Source organism: Hemicordylus capensis, chromosome 4 (genome assembly GCF_027244095.1).
Source record: "Hemicordylus capensis ecotype Gifberg chromosome 4, rHemCap1.1.pri, whole genome shotgun sequence".
Lineage (NCBI taxonomy): Eukaryota > Metazoa > Chordata > Lepidosauria > Squamata > Cordylidae > Hemicordylus > Hemicordylus capensis.
Window position 1 is genome coordinate 67,435,762 of NC_069660.1, and position 15,031 is coordinate 67,450,792.

Below are 15,031 nucleotides of genomic sequence, written 5' to 3' on the forward strand. Positions count from 1 at the left end.
AGCTTGCCCAAATCCAACACTCTCCACTAGACCACTCTGTCGCTCTTCAGACATTATGAATGCCATGGGCCCTCACACTTGGAACTGCAAAAGCAGTCGATCTTTTACTGCTGTGAGTAACCCACCTGCTGCCACTGCTCACCTCCTCCCAGTGGACTGGACGCACATGCTTATAGCACTGCTTGAACAGGGAGGTGCCATAAGCATGTTCACTGATGATTCCATGAGCAGCAACCTGGATCGATCCAGGTTGCAGCTCATGGAGTAGCTGGTGAACACGCTTATGGCACCTCTCCCTTCAGAGAAACGGCGCTGTAAGCATGTTGGCTGGGCAGGAAGAGTGGGTGGCAGTGGCAGAGTGGGATGGGACTTCCTCTGCTTTTGTAGTTGTAAGTGTGAGTGCCTGAGGTGCTCATAACATCTGAAAAGGGCTTTTGACTCTTATACAGGTGAAACTCGGAAAATTAGAATATCGTGCAAAAGTCCATTAATTTCAGTAATGCAAATTAAAAGGTGAAACTGATATATGACACAGATGCATTACATGCAAAGCGAGATAAGTCAAGCCTTAATTTGTTATAATTGTGATGATCATGGCGTACAGCTCATGAGAACCCCAAATCCACAATCCCAGAAAATTAGAATATTACATGGAACCAAGAAGACAAGGATTGTAGAATAGAACAATATCGGACCTCTGAAAAGTATAAGCATGCATATGTATTCAGTACTTGGTTTGGGCCCCTTTTGCAGCAATTACTGCCTCAATGCGGCGTGGCGTGGATGCTATCAGCCTGTGGCACAGATGAGGTGTTATGGAAGACCAGGATGCTTCATTAGCGGCCTCCAGCTCTTCTGCATTGTTTGGTCTCATGTCTCTCATCCTTCTCTTGGCAATGCCCCATAGATTCTCTATGGGGTCAGGTCAGGCGAGTTTGCTGGCCAATCAAGCACAGTACACTGTATACTTTTCAGAGGTCCGATATTGTTCTATTCTACAATCCTTGTCTTCTTGGTTCCATGTAATATTCTAATTTTCTGGGATTGTGGATTTGGGGTTTTCATGAGCTGTACGCCATGATCATCACAATTATAAGAAATTAAGGCTTGACTTATCTCGCTTTGCATGTAATGTGTCTTTCTCATATATCAGTTTCACCTTTTAATTTGCATTACTGAAATTAATGGACTTTTGCACGATATTCTAATTTTCCGAGTTTCACCTGCATCTGTGCGTGTCGGTGGTAGGACTAATTCTTGTGAGCTTGACTAGATGTTCTAGATGCTTTACTGCCTCTCTTTCCAAGAGGACACATAGCCGGTACACATATTGTGCCTGCATATCACTCATGGGAGCCTGACCACATGGAGCTGTGTGTGTGTACTGGGTAGGATAACTTTCCTGCACACACAGTTTTGGTTTCATAAGAAAATAGGTAATACTGTAGAAGCACATATTTGGATAGTCGGCATATGGGAGAAAGGTGTGCACTATGTTCCATATTGCAGGATGCAAGATTTACTGTCTGGGAAAGTGCTTTTTAAAGTAACTGAATTTCCTAAAGCAATGCACAAAGAGGGTGGTGAGAATGCTTTATTTGCCAGCTATCCGCCTATCTTGGTGAGTTAGTAAATAATCACTGTTGTTGAGCAAGCATGAGTCAGAGTATTGTATGTACAGGGAGAAAGTAAAGGCAGAGAGCCAAATCTTCAGCTGGGCAAACTGATATAAATTCATGGCTTTCCACAGGCACTCCACAGATTTAGCCCACAAATTCCATCTTGAGCAGAAGGTGCAGACACATTCATTAAAGAGTAGGAACAGTTCCCATCTGTAGGAAGGAGAACCAGGGAGATTTTGTTCCTCTCTAATTAAAGCATTTTCCTTATTCCAAGAGCCCTTATTTCTTTTTGTAGTTTCCTCCTCGTAAGCACAGAGAGACATTTCTTTGAAAAGGCAGCTGAGGAGACCATCCACCTGAAACGCAGGAGGCGGAAACTGTACACTCAGTACCATTCTCTTTATGCCTTTTGTCTGGGAGCTACAAAAAAAGTTTTGTTTTGTACACCTTTCAGTGCTCTGCACGCCAGCATTCATTCAGTTCAGGCCATTTCCATGAGTGATGCTTAAATCAAGTCTTGCATTTCTTGTGTCTGTAAATGAAATGAAAACCTACACTGACTAGAAACGTACATTTAATTTAAAAGTGTCACTTTCCCTCTTTCTGTCTTCCATTACATTTGACACAGTCTGAAGGGCATTGTAACATATTGATGGAAACCATCTAAGGGCAGCTTTGGCTGTGTACTTGTCATATCCAAAGCTGCATTTTTGGACTGTATGATACACAGTCCCATGCCTACAAAAGAATGTGTAAAAGACACATTCGGGAACAAGATGAAATAAAATGTACTGTTGAAAGAGAACTGAGTGGGTCCTCTTTCACCCATGCATTATCTTTTAGGTAATGCTACCTGAAATTATTATTAAAAAATTCGGGAAGCCTCTCTTTCAGATGTGTCTCTTACAACTTTTTAAAAGGCAGTCAAAACACATTTGTTCACCCAGGCTTTTAATTAGACACTGTTTTAATAGTTTGATGGTTTTGGTTTTTAATAGTTTTAACATTGTTTTAAATTTCAAATTGTTGCAACGTTTTTATTTGTTGTTTTTATTGTATTGTTATAAACTGCCCAGAGACTTGCATTTTGGGTGGTATACAAATATGTTAGATAAATAAATAAATAATGATAATAATAATACATGCATGGTAATGAGCATCATGTACATGAAAACCTGTGGCTCCATGTCTGAAACGGTCCTAAGTCTTTTTGGTAGCAAGACTTTATTCTCTACATATTGCAGGAGAAAAGCAAATGACCTCAAGGACCACTGTGAATTTTCAAACTGAACTGGGCTATTTGACTGCTTTAATAGGTCTCAGTGCATGAAATTTACAATGCTAAACACTGAACCAATTGTGACTGATTTGAAGCAGTTTGTCATGTACAATTTTAATACTTGGCTTGTCAGATGCCTGGTAACTTCCCTTCACTTTGTGACACAGTTAGCAAGCGGATTACTAACCGTAATGAATAATGGAACATGCAAACAATGATCAACTATAAGGGTATGCACATGCGCAGCCTAACCCAGGCTAGGGCACCCCAGCCTGAGTTAGACTGCGCATATGAAGCACTGGGAATGAGGTCGTTCCCGGTGCTGCACCCGTGCCAAGCCCCACTTTCAAACCCGGCATTTAGCTGAAGTTAAGCGAACCTGTGGTTCGCTTAACCTCAGCCACCAATCGTCTGGGTGACTGCCGCCGAGTTAAACAACTCCCCGCCCCCCCCCACTGGTCATCTGCCATTTCCAGCTGTGAGCTGGGGGGAAGGAGCAGCTGCCCTTGTACCCTGGGGCACCCTGGGATGGGGGAGGGGGGAAGTCCTCCCTCCCGCTCCCAACTTCTCCCTCCACCGCACCACTGCTCCTGTGGGCACGTGTTGTGGTGGAGGAGAGGACAGCCGCTGTTTGTCTGCTGTGGAAGGCAGCCCTCCTTCCCTCCCCAGCAAGGTCGTGTGCATGACCTCTAAGTGTTTTCGTTTCTGCAAGTATCTTTAAATGTATAATTTTTAATGCCGATTATCCATGTTGCATTAAATTGAAAAAAATATCTGAGGGGAATATAATGGTTGCCCTCCCTGAAAAATAGTATCTAGTAATCTGATCTGAGAATTAGGATTTTCAGTTTTTACTCTTGAGGTCTGCCCTGTAGGACCTTTGTCAAGAGTTCTTTAGTAAGTTTTTCGAAACAGCTGGGGACACAACTTTATTTTCAGAAGTTTGCAAATTAACACTCAGTTGCCCAAGTGTTCAGCAGTCAGCATGCTTTGCTGAGGCTTGACATTTTAGTGAGACAGAAGGTTTTTACATGGCCTGTGGATCATTTAGTGTCTGGAACCACATATGCCTGGGTTTGCTGGGGCATTCAGGGCAATGCAAGTAGCAGGAGCGTAGGGAGGCTAGCGGCTGCCCGTGTGCGGCTGCCGCCGTGCCCCCTGGTCCACCCCCCCACATCTTATGTCAGACATAGGGGCTCGGCTAGCCATGCCCCCACATCTGATGTCAGACGTGGGGGACATGGTCTCCCTCCCAAACATGGTCGTGCGGCCCCATTTGGAAGGGACATCAGCCTGGGCAGCATGGTCCGGAGTGACTCTCCCTGCCTTAGGCCGGGAGAGCTGTTCCAGCCGTGCTGCCAATGCAGCACGGGCTGATCTCTTTCCTAAATGGGGCCGTGCGGCCCCGTTTGGGTGGGAGATCCATCGGCCCCACTGTGTTGGCCATGAGACCAGGAGCAGCTCCCCCTGTCACTCTGGCCACGTTGCCAACACAGCATGGGTCCATTTCAGCTCCAAAAGGGGACGCATGGTCCCGTTTGGGACTGAAATAACGCCCTCACGTCTGAGGCTGCGCTCACAGCACCTGATTGGTGGCAGCCTGGGTTCTTTGAGTCCATACGCCCAATGGTGGCTCTGGCCCAGCAAGTAGGTTTGTGGATTGCATTTTCTGTAAATGGCTTCATTCTAAGACATTGCTGCTAGTCCCCAGCTAACTGATCTATGAGGCATCTTTTTAAAGTGGTGATTCTCTTTATTTAGCGGGGGGGGGGGAGCAACTGGCCCTATCTATCCCCACAGCATCCCTTCAGTGGCTGTGGCTGGTGTCTATCTTATATTTCTTTTTTAGTGTGAGCCCTTTGGGAAAAGGGAGCTAAGGATGTGCATGGAACCAGCTGGCCTGGTTTGGTCCAGCACCCCCTCGAACCCACCCAGCTTGGTTCGGTCCAGGGGGCTTCATGAATGGTTTTTTTTTTTAAAAAAGAAATATATATATATTTTTTACCTTATCCCCCTCGGGGGAGTTCCTGGAGGTGGCAGCGGGGGTGGTGGTGTTTCCACAGAGTTTCCCCCTCCCCCCACCGGTTCTCTTTATGGCCCCCTCCAGCCAGTTCAGCTGCTCTTTGGCCAGTTTTCGGCCTTCTGCCCTCAGCGCGGTGGCCATTTTGCAAGGCACGTAACCTCAAAAATGGCCACCGTGCCGAGGGGAGAATGCTGAAAACTGTCCCAAGAGGGGCTGAACCGGCTGGAGGGGACCATAAAGAGAGCCGGTGGGAGGGAGGGGGAACCTCCACAGACACGACACACGCACCCCCGCTGCCTCCAGGAACTCCCCCGAGGAGGATAAGGTGAAAAAAATTTCTTTCTTTCTCTTTCTTTTAAAAAAGGTCTGCAAACCCCCGAACAGTTGGGGGTGTTTTCAATCCTGGGTCGGACCAAACAGGGGATGGTTTGGTTTGACCCTGAACCTTTGAACCAAACAGGTTTGACGGCAAACTTCTTGAACGTTGAACCTGTTCGCACATCCCTACAGGAAGCTCTTTTATTTGTTTATATCTATGTAAACTGCTTTGGGAACTTTTGTTGAAAAGCAGTATATAAATATATACTTTTGTATTTGTATTCCCTGTTTTACAAAAACAGGATGAGGGCATTAAAAGCTTATTGCAAGTCTGAGCTCAAAAGAGGCAAAGCAGCTTTTATTAGGGATGAGCTTACAGCAGACTGGAAACTATCAGTGTGGAGCAATAACTGAGGGCTTGACTAGCCAAGGTAAAACTTCCTGGAATAACACTGTGATGTGGACCGTTGGAGCCAGAGTCAAGGTGGCCCCAGCATGAGGAGGGTTCCTATTTTCATCCCTTTCTTTTGTATTTTTCTAAAGGCTTTCAGTTTATCCTCCTTAAGCCCTCTGCTGTGGTCTATGGCTTTTTATTCCTATGTGATTGCTTTTCATAACTCATGTAGGGCTAAAAGCCATGGGCTACACAGAGGAATAATCCACTTCCTTGAGCACCTCAGCAAAGCTGCATGATATCCAGATTCCTTAACTCCACCCACTCTCCTTAAAAAAAAAAAAAAAAAAGATCACCCCTATTTATTTTGTAACCAGGGGTCAATGAGGAAGGCCTGATCTGGCAAGGTTCAGGAGGGTGAATGTGGCAAAGACCAGTAAGTGAAAGAACAGACAGAGGTGTAGCAATCTCTGAGGGGTTCTTTCTGTGCAGAATTGAAGGGAAGCCGCTTCAATGTGTGATCAGGATGCAGCTCAGTTAGGATAAGAGGTTTCTCTTTTAAAAAGTGTTGCCTTTCAAGCATAGAGTTCAAAGGTTCCCTCCTCTGCAGCCCATCAGAAGCAATGCTACAAGCAGAATCATTTTCAAGAAAGAAACACAAAGTGATAGTTAACTAGGCATGTGGAGAACAACTATGCGGGTAATGAGACGGGTGCTTTCTCACACTTGAGTTGCGCAGGCACAGGCAAGAGTTTGATAAGCTGGGACTCTTGAGCCACAAGTCCAGTTGCAATAACTATCAGAACGGCTTCCAAGAAGAGGCAAATGAATGTATTCCTCTGGGGAGTATTTATTACTCTGGGGATTGTGAAGAGCTCCAAAAAGATCTCTCCAAACTGGGCGAGTGGGCGACAAAGTGGCAAATGTGGTTCAGTGCTGGCAAGTGTCAAGTGATGCACATTGGGACAAAGAACCCCAACTTCAAGTATACACTGATGGGATCTGAGCTGTCGATGACTGACCAGGAGAGGGATCTTGGGGTCATGGACAGCTCGTTGAAAGTGCCGACTCAATGTGTGGTAGCTGTAAAAAAGGCCAATTCCATGCTAGGGATCATTAGGAAGGGGATTGAAAATAAAACAGCTAATATTATAATGCCCTTATACAAAACTATGGTGCGGCCACACCTGGACTACTGCGTACAATTCTGGTCACCACATCTAAAAAAGGACATTGTAGAACTGGAAAAGGTGCAGAAGAGGGCAACCAAGATGAACAGGGGCCTAGAGCACCTTTCTTATGAGACTAGGCTACAACATCTGGGGCTATTTAGTTTAGAAAAAAGACGACTGTGGGGAGACATGTTAGAGGTCTATAAAATCATGCATGGTGTGGAGAAAGTGGATAGAGAGAAATTCTTCTCCCTCTCCCATAACACTAGAACCAGGGGTCATCCCATGAAATTGATTGCCAGGAAATCTAGGACCAGCAAACGGGAGTACATTTTCACACAACACATAATCAAGTTGTGGAATTCTCTGCCACGAGGTGTGGTGAAAGCCAACAACCTGAATAGCTTTAAGAGGGGTTTGGATAACTTCATGGAGGAGAGGTCTATTGACGGCTACTAGTTGGAGGGCTTTAGGCCACCTCCAGCCTCAGGGGCAGGGTGCCTCTGGGTACCAGTTGCGGTGGAGTAACAGCAGGAGAGAGGGCACGCCCTCAACTCCGCCTGTGGCTTCCAGCGGCATCTGGTTGTCCACTGTGGGAAACGGGATGCTGGACTAGATGGGCCTTGGGCCTGATCCAGCAGGGCTGTTCTTATGTTATGTTCTTATGCACATGAAGACTTTTTAAAGGGTTGCCTTGTATGTGTACTAACCGCACTGAAAGCTCTTGTTCATGCATTTGTACTACTCTCCACCCTCGGCATATGGTGGTGCTAACACACTTGCCGCACAATCCTAAGCATGTTTATCCAGAATTAAGTTCCATGGAGGTCAATGGGAATTCCTCTCTAGGAAGCATACTCAGGATTGTAACTTTTAAGTAAACTCTACCAAACTTTATCTTGCACCTGAATTCTGTTGGCATGCTGTTGGAGAGCACCTTGTCACACCTGCCCTTACATGCTGATGAGCACAGCACAGGGCTGCACAACTTTGTCCCTCTTGCAGATGCTGGACTACAACTCCCATCATCCCTGACTTTTGGCTACTCAGACTGGGGATCATGGGAGGAGTTGTCCAAAAACAACCAAAGGGCCCAGGTTATGCAGCCCTGGTGCCATATCAAAACCTGCAGACTTGGAAGAGGTTTAAGTCTGACAACTGACCTTCGCAGCTTTGCCTTTGATGGCAGCTGACTGTACTGGACCCTGGCAGGTGAAAACGTTTATCTCCATGCTGTCAAAAGCCTCACTGGCCTATTGTTGGAAATCAAGCTGCTATTCAAAGTGCAGCAGCAGGCCAAGCTGGTATTTTTGTTCAGCTGGCAACCCCTCACATAGTCTATGCATGTGCAAACTTCCTTAAGTCCATGTTAGTGCCTTATCACATGTTGTTGTGGTAAGGAGCTAACCTGAACAACTTTCAGTTTTGTAACTGAATGAACAAGAAAGTTATGTATGTACTCCTCCTCCCGCCCCCGCCTACACATTATATCTATGGGTATGAGGGCTGCAATTTCTTTCTGACATAGCCACCCTTGAAAGTGCTGTCAGCTATGGGAGGCACTCTCTTGGTGAGCTGCTGCAGGACCAACTGCAAAGGTCATACCACACACCTGCGTTTCTGATTGTACCCTTTGTAGTCCTGAATGGGTAGGACTTGGATGGCCAGCGCCTAATTAACTAGCAATCACAGGAACAGGGATGGAGGGGATAAAGAATCCATTTAACCAGCGTCTTTGTTGCAAACCAAAATGTTTTCTTGTGCTGGGAAAGTAATGAGCAAAATCCCCTTTGCCTTTAGCTGAGCCTGAATTGGAACAAAACCCCTATGGAATGTGCAGCACTGTTTTCGCTCTCTTTTCTCAATTGGATCCCTTAATGATCAGGGCAGCTGCAACCGGGGGCCCAGGAGCTTTTGAAGGCCAGACTTTTAAATGGTCAACATTACCAAAAGGGATTGAGGAACAGCTCTTCAAGGACCCTGGCGCTTCCTGTATGGGACTAGCTCAATTCTGCTACTCTCTGATTCCTACATCGAAAATAGTTAGCTATGGTGGTCCATTAAAAAAAGAAGAAGAAATCCACAGGGACATACTACCTTTATAAGGATCAACCAATTTTCATAAAGTAGTGTGTGAGTTTTAGACTTACACAGAACTCTTCTCTAGGCTGGATGTTTTAAAAAAAAATTATCAAGGAAGAAAATGATATAAAGGGGAAGGCATACTGTTGAGCTATGTCTGTTCCAGATTTAAAATGGCAGTGGAGAAAACCTTTGCAGGCAGATTACTTCAGAATTGCAAATGATTTCAGATTCCACAGATGTATGCAAGCATTGGGATTGACAGCTGAGCAGAGAAACCTAGCTGAGCCTGGTTGTCTACCTTTAACACCAGTTGCAAAAAAACCACAAAAAAAACCCACCACCCTGCAGAAATGGACAGGTGATACTTTATATGACATGGAGATAAGCACGATCATCTGCTCATGTCTGCTGATTAAGCTGTTGTTAAAGGCACAGCAGACATGACCTGTTTAAAAAGGTTGGCAACCCTAGCTGGAATTGGGGAAAGAACTGAGAATCTTCATCTGGAAATATGAACAGCAGTTAGCTGAATTTGTCTCTAGTATTTATCAGAACTCACATGTCCCTGGTACATCAGACAACAGACAGAAGCAAAGCAAAAACTGGTAATTATTTTTATATTTGTAAAATAGGAGATCAATTTTAAAAACATGCTAAGAACAGAGGCAATGGAAGTCAAATTAGGTAATACTGTATTGCTTAGGAGCTGGAGAGCTGCATGTTGTTCCACCTTGGATAAAGAGGGCAAAACTACATGTTGTGTCAGGGCTTGTTAAAAAGGAAATTTCTGAACAACAGGGAGTGTAAATTCTCACATATAGCATGCTGTGGCAATGCACATGTATTCATTTCCCTGGTCTGTGCACACATACTTTGTTGCCTGGGGTCACATTCCATGACACTTAGAAGCCTACAAAAAGTGGGAGAAAATCTTCAGAACTGGGAATTCAATTCAGTCAAAAGCACTATTGTAGAAGAGGGTGATACTCATTGGTGAAGACTCTGTAGGGAATAGCAGTGGAATCTGCAAGAAGCATCTTTGGCAGGGGCAGGAGAAATGGGTATGCTGGATCAGGCTCTGGGTTCTAGAGGAGCCTGGACTACTCACTTTACATTTCTCATTGTTATCAGTCACTTTTACATCATCTAATACAACTTTTGCATGACCTGAATTTTTGAATTACACAAATGTTATTTTAGAACTGCACTTAAAAAAGAAATTGCTTGTTTTTGTCTGATTGCACTTAAAAAAAACACAACCCCAAACCCTATGCTATGTTAAGCTCATGACTGGGCCCAACATGCTTGATGTTTAAAGCTTAAATAGTAGCTGCACAGGAGGGATGGATCAGCACCCTGGCATAGAGGAAAGGGTGGGTGGGTGGGGGCTTTCCCACTTTCCCCCCCTGCCACAGTCCTGATCCTGACTGGGGTCCTGCAGCTGCTAATTTCCCTGGGCTGGAGGCTCCCCACTGGCAGAAACAGCAGCTGTAGGAAGGCCCAATCTGAGCTGGGGCCGTGGCAGGGCAAAAGGTTAAAACCCCTTCCTCCCCCAACAAGCTATTGTCCTGATCCGACCTCTTCCCCAGTGTTATTTCACTTGAGTAAAAATCAGTGATGTTGGCCCCAATTACAAGCTCACTGTGTCTGTAACATGTAGTTTGGTCCAAAATCCTATATTGCCAGCTAGTAGAAGGTCTGAATTGTGGTTTGGATTCTTTGCAAGTGCAATGCATCTCCAACACATCTAACAGGGTTAATTTGTATGTGAATGTTTAGCAAAGTAGCTCTGAACAAGTTTATTATCAGCATGTTTTCAGAATGTAGGTTAGATCATTGTCCTTTGCCATTTGTTTTCCTCTTTGTGCTATTGATTTTTTTTTTAAAGCAAAGCAGATACCCAAAGAAGCCCTCAACTGTTTGGTTTTCTGCAACATTCACATTTGACCTCCAGGAAGGGAGTGTAAGAAGAAACTTGTCACCTTACATAGGGCTCTGTCAATGCTTTTAAAAGGCCTTTTAAAAGCATCCTTTTCACAAGGTGATGAACAAAAACCATTGTCACACTTTAAAAGAACAACAATTTGCCTAAGTTTTAATGGATGGATTTTGATAGTTTTGTGCTGGTTTAAGGTTGCTGAGCCCTTTTCAGTCTGTGTACAGAGCAGGTTGAAAAGGACTCAGCATTGTTAAAATCAGCACAAAAACTCTCAGATAACTATGACAAACCATGCAAAATAACTGGGGGACATCCAGATTAATGAAGCACTAAGGCACTGAATGTGCAGCATGTCCTGTGCGAAAAGGGCAATTTTCCTTGACCCCCGCTTCCTTCTGAAGGGGGCACACCTACAATATATCTCTAGGGACTACATGACATATCGGAGATATACTTGGGAGGGGGCACAGTGGGCTTTAATAGGAAGTAGAGACTGACAAAAATCCCCCCCCAGCATGTGTTTCATGTTTGCTACTCATGCACTTAATTAGTCTGGATGTCCGCCAATGTTGGTAAACCACCTTTAAAAACAGCCAGAGCTTGCTACAGCTCCCGAGGGAATTCCACAGAGGTGTCACCACTGGAGCAAGGGCTCTCTTTCATCAAATCTATGTCAAGTGGATAGGTGATCCTAATTTGCTCATTCAGGTGATGCCCCCCCCTCAAATACTCATCATACTGACTATGGGCCTACAGGACAACATTAGCAAAAGATATTCAGGTGTCACCATAACAGCCTTAAATTCAATGCATGGAATATATTGGGTAAAAGAGTGATCCAACCTTCACCATCACATGTCTTTTTAACTTCGAGTGATCATAAAGCCTGGCAAACCATTTTTAGACATGACTTTAACAAAATAGCCTTCCTCACACTATTTGCACCATGTAGAAAGAGGTCTTAATGTGCAATAGTATGCAGAAAATAAACTGAACGTAATCATTACTATAGGTTTTCCACTGGCATCAGAGACTGATCTAAGCATAAACCAATGTTTTATCACATAAGAAAATGTTCAGAGGAGGAGCTTCTCTCACGGCTGTCTCTCTTTGCCAAGGTTCTCTGTGTAGTGTAGGTAGGTGAGGAAATATTGCCTAGGTGCTAGATGCTTTTGTGTGTGTTTGCTTTTGGATCTCCTGGAAAATAATCGATTTGGAAAACTCACAGATTGTACTGTGGTTTGTGCTTATACACTGAAAAACCCACAGAGTGCATTCATACCTCAAGGGAATGGGGGGTGGGGGGAAGACCCAAGAGGCTGAAAAACTTGCTTAGCATAGCCCTATTGAAGTGTTCAGTAATTATGTACAATGTATACCAGAGCTCATCGTAAAGTCCAGGGGCTGGGGTGGCCCCCAGCAACCCTAAGTTGGCTCCCTAATTGTTTGTTGGGCCTGCACATAGCTTTGGTTGAAGCTGAATATTCTGCATGGTCCCACTGGCACCATGGGAAGGTGACCCATTCTGACTCTGCAGTGCAGTGCTTTGCTTAACACTGGGGGCTCCTTTAAGGGAAACTGTCTCCTCTTGAGCCCCTGTGCCATCTTGGAAGGTGTGTGTGGAATGCTGGGAAGTGTAACCCTTCCCAGTGCTTTCTTCCTAGAGCTCTTGAGAGAGGGTTCCGTCTCTCTCCCAGCACGATAAAAGCTCTGTATTGTGTAGAGATCAGCACTGTGGGAAACGGCTCTCATGTTGACTTTTTTTTGCCCAAGTGGCCCCAACTTTAAAAATAGTGGAAATAATAACTGATGTACAGTACATGGTTACAGTGTCAACTGAAAACTCCGCCCTGCCAACATGCACTGTAGCCTCCACCCACCACCAAGAACAGTGTTTGTCTGAAGAGGCAAATGCTGTATGCAGCAAGAGTTCCTCCCATCATTAGGAATGGGCCAGCAGTTCACACAATTCAGAACGTTTCTTGTTGTGCTCCTACACTGCTCTTATTAGGTCCAGCAAATCTCACAAGATCTGAACACCCCATCTAGATATGGGGAAATTGGTTTGCGCTAATCAATGTTCTCCTCATGATAATGGGCTTAGCAGCCCAAGCTGGGCCCCTCTGGGTACAGATAAAGTTTCCTCTCCCCCCCACCCCGCTTAGGCTCTCCTGAGTCCAACAAGACATCCTTCCCAAACAGGATGCTTAGAAATGTGGTATTCCGTAGATCAAGTGATCAAGAGCACTGATCCATCTTTGGCCTTAACATTATGATTATGCACTGGACCATGTGGGTACTTGTAGCCATTGATAGACCTGTCCTCCATGAATTTAACTAAACCCCTTTTAAAGCCATCCAGACTTTTAGCTGTCATCTTGTGGCAGAGAATTCCATAGGTTAATTATACATGTGTGAAAAAGTAGTTCCTTCTGTCAGTACTAAATTTCTTAGCAATCAGTTTCATGGGATGGCCCCTGGTTCTAGTGTTATGCGAGAGGGAGAAAACTTTCTCTTTATCAACTTTCTCCACACAATGCATGATTTTATAGACTTCTATCATGTCTCCCCTCAGTCATCTTTTTTCTAAATAAAAAGCTCCAGGTGCTATAGCCTTGCCTGATAAAGAAGGTGCTCTAGGCCCCTGAACATCTTGGTTGCCCTCTTCTGCACCTTTTCCAGTTCTACAATGTCTTTCTTAAGATCTGGTGACCAGAACTGTCTGTAGTACTCCAAATGTGGCCACATCATAGTTTTGTATGAGGGCATTATTAGCATTTTTAATTTCAACCCCCTTCCTAATGATTCCCAGCATGGAACTGGCCTCTTCCACAGCTGCCGCACATTGAGTCGACACTTTCAATGAGATGTCCACCACAACCCCAAGATCCCTCTCCTGGTCAGTCACCAACAGCTCAGACCCCATCAGTGTATATGTGAAATTGGGGTTTTTTCTTCCTTTAAAAGATACAGGGGTCCTGACCTGTTCTCCTTGACATCTAAATTGTTTGTTACAAATTATATACTCTGATCCCTCTCTTTTTGGCAGAGGAGAGGGGAGATTTCTGGTTGTGTTGAACCATAGGAAACCCACTCCCTCTTCTGTTAGAAAATGGGTTATTAAGTAACAGGCTACCCACTGGTGCTGACTCAGGCTGAAACTAATGAACACCCTGGCTGGCCATTTGAAATTTATTGCACCTATTAATTACAACCATTAGCTGCAGCCAGTGAAATTTTTATAATGAGGACCCTTGCGACTTTGCTTTCCTAGCAGCAAATTAACTGTGTGTATTTGAGGGCTGAGGAGGAGAGAGGGGGTTAGAATCAATGGGATCAGCATACTTTACAGAAGCAATGTTTTAATTAGTGATTATCTGCAAACACTGCAGCCTGAAAGACCAGCTGTATGCATCATTATTTCCTTTTAAAGGGATAGTACTTTCCTTTACGAATTGAGTTTATTTCTCTTTACATTTTTTTTAAAGCTGGAGTTGGAAAAGATTGGAGCTGTATGTGTGCGCATGCACATGAGCATGCATGCTACATAGGCTGGCTGTTAACAAAGAAACTGAAGCAGCCTTGAAGTCAAATGAGAATTAAAAGTTAAAAAGTTGAAGGATTAAGTGCAGGGGAAATGGAAGCAAAAATGTGTGTCTTGTTTGCATCCCACCCTTCCTCTGGAAAATTAGGAGCAGCATGTGTGGGATTAACCAATCTTGGTAAAGCAAAGAGGCTGAGAGATCATGTCATTTTGTGGGGATTTGAATAGGGCCACAACTTACCTGCCAAAATGTTCACAGGTATGCTACAATAGTTTCAGCTTGAAAAATTAGGACCCTCTTTTTACTACCTTTAAAAAAAAAAAAACCCCAAATTAAAAGTCTACCAGTTGATTTGGATAGAATAGCTGCCATGGCAGTGGTAGAGCTGACCACTAGAGCAACAGAGGCCAAGACTACCAATCAATTTTAGTGGATTGGCAATGGTGGTGATAGGACTGGCTGCTGGAGAACTAGGGGGTCAGGTCCACCCGTTGTTTTGGGTAGAGAGGCACCCTGCCCAGTAGACTTGGCTAGGGATACGCACGGAACCATGGGGCGGTTCGAAGGTCCCGCCGGGAGGGTGCACTTAATCCTCCTGCCTCTTTCCCCCTGCTGGTGTCAGGTTTTTTAGCAGCCCATCAAGGCAGCAGCGTA

At 44.7% G+C, this 15,031-nt stretch overlaps 1 protein-coding gene across 8 annotated transcripts in view; it reads left to right on the forward strand.

Annotated features, from left to right (window-relative positions):
* Positions 1–15,031, forward strand: part of BLACAT1 (BLACAT1 overlapping LEMD1 locus) — a 129,696-nt gene that overhangs the window by 88,078 nt on the left and 26,587 nt on the right. The window contains exon 1 of one of the 8 annotated variants that reach the window (XM_053250530.1): positions 9,054–9,498. The exons of the other annotated variants lie outside the window; for them this stretch is intronic. The gene's annotated coding sequence lies outside the window, so the exon portion shown is untranslated. Of the gene's footprint in view, positions 1–9,053; positions 9,499–15,031 lie in introns of those variants that run through there. 8 annotated transcript variants of the gene reach the window in all.